Here is a 7756-nt window from a genome sequence, read left to right as displayed (position 1 = left end):
AGAAAAACTTGGATGACATTAATGCACTCATAAAAATTAGAATATCTGATTTTGATTAGCAGAGACTTGATAAATCTCTCTCCCCACTATCTGTAATTTTAAGAGAAAAAAACCCAAACCAACAACAATGCCACAGATTGCTGTAAAAACTACAACCCTACTTAGAGCAGAATAGTGTGTTACCATGTGAATGTGTTTTATTATTAATGCCCACCTCTTTTCAGTGCCTAATCCAGGCCACAAATCACATCATCATCTTGTCCTGCTCCCCTGAGGCGCACCCTCAGGCACACTGCTTCTCAAAATTGGAATCCCAATCAGAGCATTCCTGCTACATTTAAGTGAGTTTGAAAGAATGCTACTTAACCTCACAAGCTCACTAATGAATATGCAATAATGAAGACTAATCCATCCCAGAGTTCAATTTAGGTCAGCAAACAGAAACCTTCAAGGTATTTCTTGAGATGCTTTGGTAAGCCACTGAATACTACTTCAACCCAACCTGCACTGGCAATGTTTCATGCCAACCTCATCTGTCAGAGGCTGGAAAGACAGTAACAATTCTGGAGATGGAGTAGCAGAAATCCTGGGGTCTGGCCCTGGTTCTGCCACTAACTTAGCCTATTTGGATTTCCGAATCTTCAAATGTGAAATAAGGGGATTGGTCTAGAGGGGCACTTTACCAACTTCGCTACCGAAAAGGAACTTGAACATTAATCCCCAGGATTCTAGAACTTGTTGCCAAAGAGACCCCTCAGAAAGTGGATACAGCCTTTGAATTCTTGGGTTTTATCTGAAAAGTTCATGTGCCATATATACTCTTTAAAGTATGTGTATTCATAGTTTTAGTAAAAGAATGCTTTTAATTACTGTCATTGTTATTTGCTGTTTTCCTTCTACTCAACAGGATAAAATTCCTGCTCATGGAAGATCCATGCTACATCTATGCTGTGGCTCCTCAGACTCTCATGGTATTCCTACCAATTTATGAATCAGCAGGACCAAGGTCTCCTGTACTTCCAAATTTCCGGCCTCTAAAAGTTTGGATGCTTTATTACATTCTGAAACTATAGTGTATTCAGACTTGCAAATGACGCTGAACCAAAAGAAGGAGGAAGATGTCTCATACTTCACTATCAGAGGACGTGTTTGGTCTGAGTCTCATCAGCCTCCAAGGCTCTCCCCCTCTCCTCCTTTGAATGCAAACCAATGGAACTTTTAACCAGCCCTGTGGCCAAAAGCATTACCAGTTTGATGGTTTAAATGGAGTTGACTAATTTGTTTGAATCAGGTACAAGTTTGAATATTTACTGGTTATTGAAGGGTTGGAAAGGTAGAGAGCTTGATTTATTTGGTCAATATATCTCATACAATCTTATTTAGACACAACACTAAAATTGCAGGATTTATTTTTCCAATTTAAACAATAAAAAAGGATGTCAATAAATAAGTGTTCAGAAGTTGTGTGGGTGTTTCCCACACAGAGACTAGACTATTGTGCTGACATAGTCCTTGGTCCTTTGAGAGGTAGTAACGATAAAACAATAATAATAGCTATTTGTAAAAACTGTAATTTGTTTAGCAGTTTCATCTCCTGTAAACCTCACAGCAGCCAACAGTCATAACATTGGCTGGGTTGTCCTTCTTATTGATTTGTAGGAGGTCTTTATATATTTAGGATAAGAGTCCTTTGAGGGATATATGTGTTCCAATATAACTTGGTTATTAGCTTACCTATCCACTATCCACTGTCTTACTGATTCATTCTCTTAATGCTCTTTTGATAAACAAAGATCTTAATGTTAATGTAGTCTAATTGGCCTTTTCTTTCTTTTAGGATTATTGCCTTTTTCTGCTCTTTTAAAGAAATCTGTGTGTAACCCAAATTCATAAATCTGTTGTATTTCTAAGTTCATCTTCCAAGAGCTTGACTCTTTTACATTTACGTCTCTGCCCACGCTGAACTTTTGTGAATGCTGTGAGATGCTGTCAATGTTCATTTCTTTCCATATGGATATCCAATTGATCCAGACCCTTTACTAAAGATATTATCTTTTTCTCCGCTATATTTCAATGAAACTTTAGTAATAAACCAGGTGACTGTATATGTGTGTATATGTGTTTGGACTCCTCCTTCTGTTCTGCTATTTTTCTATCCTTATGCCAATACCACAAGTCTTATAATAGATAATATCATATATAATTTGTAGTACATAGATTTATAGTAATTCTTCATATCTGAAGTTTTCTTTTCCTTTCTTCAATATTATGTTTCTGATTCTAGGTCCCTTGTTTTTCTAAAAACACTTGATAATCAGCTTGTCAGTTCTATAAAAGAGCCTACTGGGTTTGTTACCAAGATTGCATTAAACCTATGGATCAATTTGGGAAGAACTTATACCTTAGCAGTATTCTGACTTTCAGCCATTTGATCGTGGTGTATTCTCTACATTTATTTATATTTTCTTGACTTTCTCTCAGTAATGTTTTGTAGTTTCCCACACAGAGGTCTTGTACATCTTTTTTTTTTTTTTTTTTTTTAAGAAGGCAGGCAGCCAGATTTATTATTTTATTTATGATAGGCACACAGTGAGCGTGAGAGGCAGAGACACAGGCAGAGGGAGAAGCAGGCTCCATGCACCGGGAGCCCGACGTGGGACTCGATCCCGGGCCTCCAGGATCGCGCCCTGGGCCAAAGGCAGGCGCCAAACCGCTGCGCCACCCAGGGATCCCGAGGTCTTGTACATCTTTAGTTAGATTTATTCTAGGCATCTGATAGTTTTTGACCCTGGGTACATAGATTTTTAGTTTCTCTTCCATAATTTATTTTATCATCCTCATTATTTTAAAGCATTCAACCTGTTCCAAAATTTTCATTTTGTGGTGAATGCAGTGATGAGTATTTTATAACTGTGGGGTTGGAGAGAAGACATTTTTATGTTTATGCATAGTTGGAATATTCTATACAAATAGTAATAAAATGGGATTTCAGCTAAAAGCAAGCCTTGGAAGAATTATGAATGTCTGAATACTGGGAGAATTCCAGAGATATTTTCCTTTCTGAGGAATGTCTATGCATTTCAAGGGAGGCTGAGACCTGGGGCAGTGGAAACACCCCTGGATACTGGCTTATCTTCTCCGGGAGAAATTTATTTTCGCTCCACTAAAGCAGAATAAGAACCCAGAATCCTTCCCATTTTGTGTTAAAGAAGATTTTCTCCAACAGGAAGGAGAAACAGCCATCCCTCCTAACCAAGAGCCAGACTATTTTGCTCAGAGTTTTTCCCCTACAACCCTCCCATGTACAGGTTGCATCTGGTTCTCATCCCATCATTCCAGAGGTTAAGACTGGAGGTGCAGGTGAATTCTGTTGTATTCTGTTGTATTCTGCTGCGAGTAAATAATAATCTGCCCTTCTCTCAAAACTTGTTTGTGCATTCAGAATTATATTTATACATATGAATATTAAAAAGTTAATAAAAGTTTCTTTTCCCACGAGAACAAAATGTCTGGTTTTGATTGCCACGGTGTATTCCTTGGCACCTAGCACTGTCCTTAGCATGATATATATTGGTTATATGATGTATTACTTATCTACTGCTGAGCAAAGTGCCTCCAAATTCAGGATATTAAAACAACAAACACTTATTATCTCATAGTTTCTGTGGGTCAGGCATCCAGGAGCAGCTTAGCTGGATGGTTCAGGCTCAGATTCGCTCATGAAGAGAAAATGTCTGTCAGGCTGCACTTTGAGAGCTGACTGGCCTGGAGGATCTGTTTCCAAATTCACTTGTGTGGCCATTGAACAGATGCTTCAGTTCCTTGCCATGTTGGCCTCTCCATAGGGTTATTCATGACATGGCAGCTGGATTTTCCAAGAAAAAGTAATGAGAAAGAGAAAGAGGGAGAGATAGAGAGGGGGAGAGAGAGAGAGAGAGAGAGAGAGAGAGAGAGAGACTATACTGCCTTTTATGATTTAGTTTCAGAGTGATATTTCATCACTTCTGCTTTATTCTATTTTTTAGAAGCATGTGACTAAGTCCTGCTCACATTCAACAGAAGGAGATTACATAATCACAAAGGCTTCCACAGTATATGCATAGAGAGAGAGAGAGAGAGAGAGTGTGTGTGTATGTGTTGGTATGTGCTGGCACGAGTATGAAAGCATGACTATAAGGTGACCTCTGCTTTTCATAGATATCATGTGCACAGTTCATGTGTTCAGTATTTCTTGTGAGTCACTCTTAATATTTTAAGCACTAAGGCATAGCCATCAACAGCTTTCATTTCCTATCACTGAATCACAGCTCTGGCGGTTCCATTCTTGAATGGTGAACATTTGCAAAGGCTGTAAGAAATCCAAGCATTTTTCAAAAGGAAAAAAAAAATTTTAAAAAGCTTAACGGCACTCTACCCATATAGAGTACTCTAAAGTCCAGGGCTGGATCCCAATATTTACTAAATGCCTACCATGCATTGAGCATTGTGCTAGATGTGTGGGGAAAAACAGACAGATGTCTTCCCTCAAGGAAAGTAAAGCCTAGCAGGGGAAGGTAGCCATTAATGAAAAAATCCTACATGTAGACATGGAAGGTCAAATAATTATAAATGGTACACAGACAAAGTGTTCTCATTGGAATGCAGAACTCTGAATGTTACTACAGTCTCTCAAAACACATAGAAATGATGTATGTACACATAGGCATATGTGAGCATGCATGCCCATTTAAAGTAGTATTGGGGCCAAGAGAGACATATGTAACCCATGGATTCACTAATGGATCTGAAGTCTGGTTTGTCTTTCTGTTACTTCTTTAGTTGCTTCTTAGCAGTGTGAATAGAAATGTTGGAACCAGAAGCTAAATCAGATTTTTTTTTTGATGGGCCTGGCACAAGCTTGGCATGATAGTGAATTTAGGACTGGAGGACATAGAAATAGGGCACCTGGTTGAGTGTCTGCTTTCAACTCAGGTCATGATCCTGGGGTCCTGGGATTGAGTCCCTCACCGGGATCCCCACAGGGAGCCTGTTCCTCCCTCTGTCTATGTCTCTGCCTCTCTGTCTGTGTCTCTCATGAATAAATAAATAAAATATTTTAAACACAAGAAGACATAGAAATATTTTATACTCCATTAACATAGACTTTCCAGTATGTAGGCAATCATAAAGTCATTATGAAGGAAGTTCATAATAAAATTACTTCTCAAAACAGGTACATTTATAAATCATGGAAATGTTATGTATAGCATGGTGTCTATAGATAATAATACTACGTTGCATATTTGGTTTTTTTTTCCCAATATTTTATTCATTTATTTGACAGAGAGAGAGAGAGAACACAAACAGGGGGAGTAGCAGAGGGAGAAGGAGAAGCAGGCTCTCTACTGAGCAGGGAGACCAACATGGGGCTTAATCTCAGGATCATGATCTGAGCTGAAGGCAGATGCTTAACTCACTGAGTTAAGTGCCCCTACATTGCATATTTGAAAGTTGCTGAGAGTGGATCTTAAGAGTTCTCATCACGAGAAAAAAACATTTCTTTGTAACTATATATAGTGACAGATGCTAACTAGAAATTGTGGGGATCGTTTCAGTGTGTGTGTGTGTGTGTGTGTGTGTGTGTGTAACTAATATAATCTATGTCAGTTATACCTTAATTTGAAAAAAGACAAAGCAAATAAAAAGGTACATTTGCCAAAAGTTGTGCCACTGAACCAGTTTTGTTGAATTTAATAAGTTGTATTGAGTCCTGCTCTTCATGCAAGACACGGTTCTAAACACCATGAGTACATGCAGAGTTTTATAATATACTTCCTGTCCTAAAGGAGCAATGATTTGAAACAGAATGGCATCAGAGCAAATTACTGTAAAGAACAATTCACCCCTGCCAGTTTGTCTTAATAAATGTATTTATCAAGTTTTTAATGGACCCAGATAGAAAGGGATTGCCTCAGGTAACCTTTTTACATAATGGAAGGTACAATTTCATAATGAGTTAATAATACATGTGTTCCAGCTAAGCAAAGCCCAGTTAATTTTTAAGACTTGTTAAATGGAGGATTTGACTGTGACTTTGAATTCAGAGGGTGCACACAGTCTTTTTGAATGAAATGGAGATGAAAGTGTATGATTTCATTGTTTGATCTACTCTTCTTGGGAACAGCACATAGAGTTGTAATGCTTGTGTCACTTATTGCTTTACTCTTTGGAGGGTGATGAAATTATTAATGTTTAATATATTTTTAATTCAGCAGGAACTTGGATTTAGGATACAGTGATACCTAGCAATGCTCTGGGGACTAGTTTATGTGTGGGCCTCTATGGCTATCTCTGGAGCAGACCAACTGGGGTCGTCACCATGGTCTCTATGCTCAGGATATAGGATCCTCAAAGAATTGCAATTTATGATTTAAATTTTACTAAGTACATATTTTACAAATTTTAATTAGCAAATTAAATTGTGCACATTTTTACCCAAACACTTACATACAGGTTAGTTGTTCCAACACCACACCTATATAGGGATAGAACTGTGCATGTGTATCTCTGCAAATTTGAAACAAGTGAGGATTGCAGGGATATAGGCTAATGCAGAGGGCTGCTCTGGCAGGGTGGGCTCTCTGGTGAGTAGAGAGTTAAGGGAGCAGAATTGTTTATTAGGAAGTTCCCTTGGGGCACTTGGGTGGCTCAATCAGCCTTGGGCTCAGGTCATGACCTCTTGGTCAATAGTGAGATGAAGCCCCGGGTTGAGCTCCCTGCTCAGTGGGGAGTCTGCTTCTTCCTCTCCCTCTGCCCCTCCCTACTGCTTGAGCTCATTCTCTCTTTCTCAAATAAATAAATAAATCTTAAAAAAAAAAAAAAGGAATACCCTTGGTATCCTCACCCACATAAGTAGAGGAAGGGAACAGGGTGAGCAGGGGGAGACAGCAAGCTGGAGTACAGTCCTAATGGGCCTCAGACAATCCCACAGGGAACCCTGCCATAAAACCATTCAACAGAGTTATTTTGAGTTAGGCTGAAATGACCAAGACTTTACACACAATCGTGATTAGTCATTGAGTATGGGCCACCTGAAAAGAAGGTTTACTGTGTGTTTGACCTTACTGAACCAAAGTGGGCCCACTCCTCGGTGAGTTATAGAGAGTACACCAGGTGAACTTGCTTCACAAGGTCATCTATATTTTAAGTAACAAGGAGACCAGTGGGAATAATTTCCAGAGCTACATCTCTCTGAATTCGAGAAAGCATGCTCCTTTTATTAGTGCTTGGGATGAATATTCAGAATGGAATGTTAACATTATAATGAGGCCTAGGTCACCGCTGGTCACTTCTGGCACTTTCTGATCCATCTGTGCAGGCTTCTTCCTTCAATGTTTCTTTTTCTGTTCCAGCAGTTCGTTAGTTTGCTTCTCAGAGTTAGACTTATGGTTAAACAGAAGCTTCTGCTAGAAATTTTCTGAGTTCAGGGAGTCAAGCTGGTGACACTCCTGTGAGGGATCTATCTGTAGCCGGCCAAGAGAATCCCTGAAGAGCCCACAGGACAAGACTGTTGGCAGGCAACGCAGTCAACAGGTGAAAGAACAGGCCCTCTTTTGGCCAGGTCCTTCCTGACCATGGCATCTATCCACCAGTGACCCAAGACCAATACCCGTCAGAGCACATAATCCCATCAGGACGGACTCCCAAAGTCAGCAGGCTGGATTGCTGTACTTCCAGCAGGTAATGCAAACTCCAGAAACAGGGTGTCACATCACGT

The 7756-nt window shown here is 39.5% G+C and overlaps 1 long non-coding RNA gene across 1 annotated transcript; it reads left to right on the top strand.

Moving 5' to 3' along the window:
• Window positions 1-724: 724 nt before the first annotated feature.
• On the top strand, window positions 725-2512 carry LOC111092426. Its single transcript, XR_005378169.1, has 3 exons — window positions 725-827; window positions 908-1291; window positions 1838-2512. It is a non-coding gene; the product is annotated as an uncharacterized LOC111092426 (long non-coding RNA).
• The last annotated feature ends 5244 nt before the right edge of the window (window positions 2513-7756 follow it).

The sequence above is a fragment of the Canis lupus genome, chromosome 25, assembly GCF_011100685.1.
Source record: "Canis lupus familiaris isolate Mischka breed German Shepherd chromosome 25, alternate assembly UU_Cfam_GSD_1.0, whole genome shotgun sequence".
In the NCBI taxonomy this organism is placed as follows: Eukaryota; Metazoa; Chordata; class Mammalia; order Carnivora; family Canidae; genus Canis; species Canis lupus.
The sequence above is the reverse complement of the archived record's forward strand: the minus strand, read 5'-3'. Positions and strand labels throughout refer to the sequence as shown.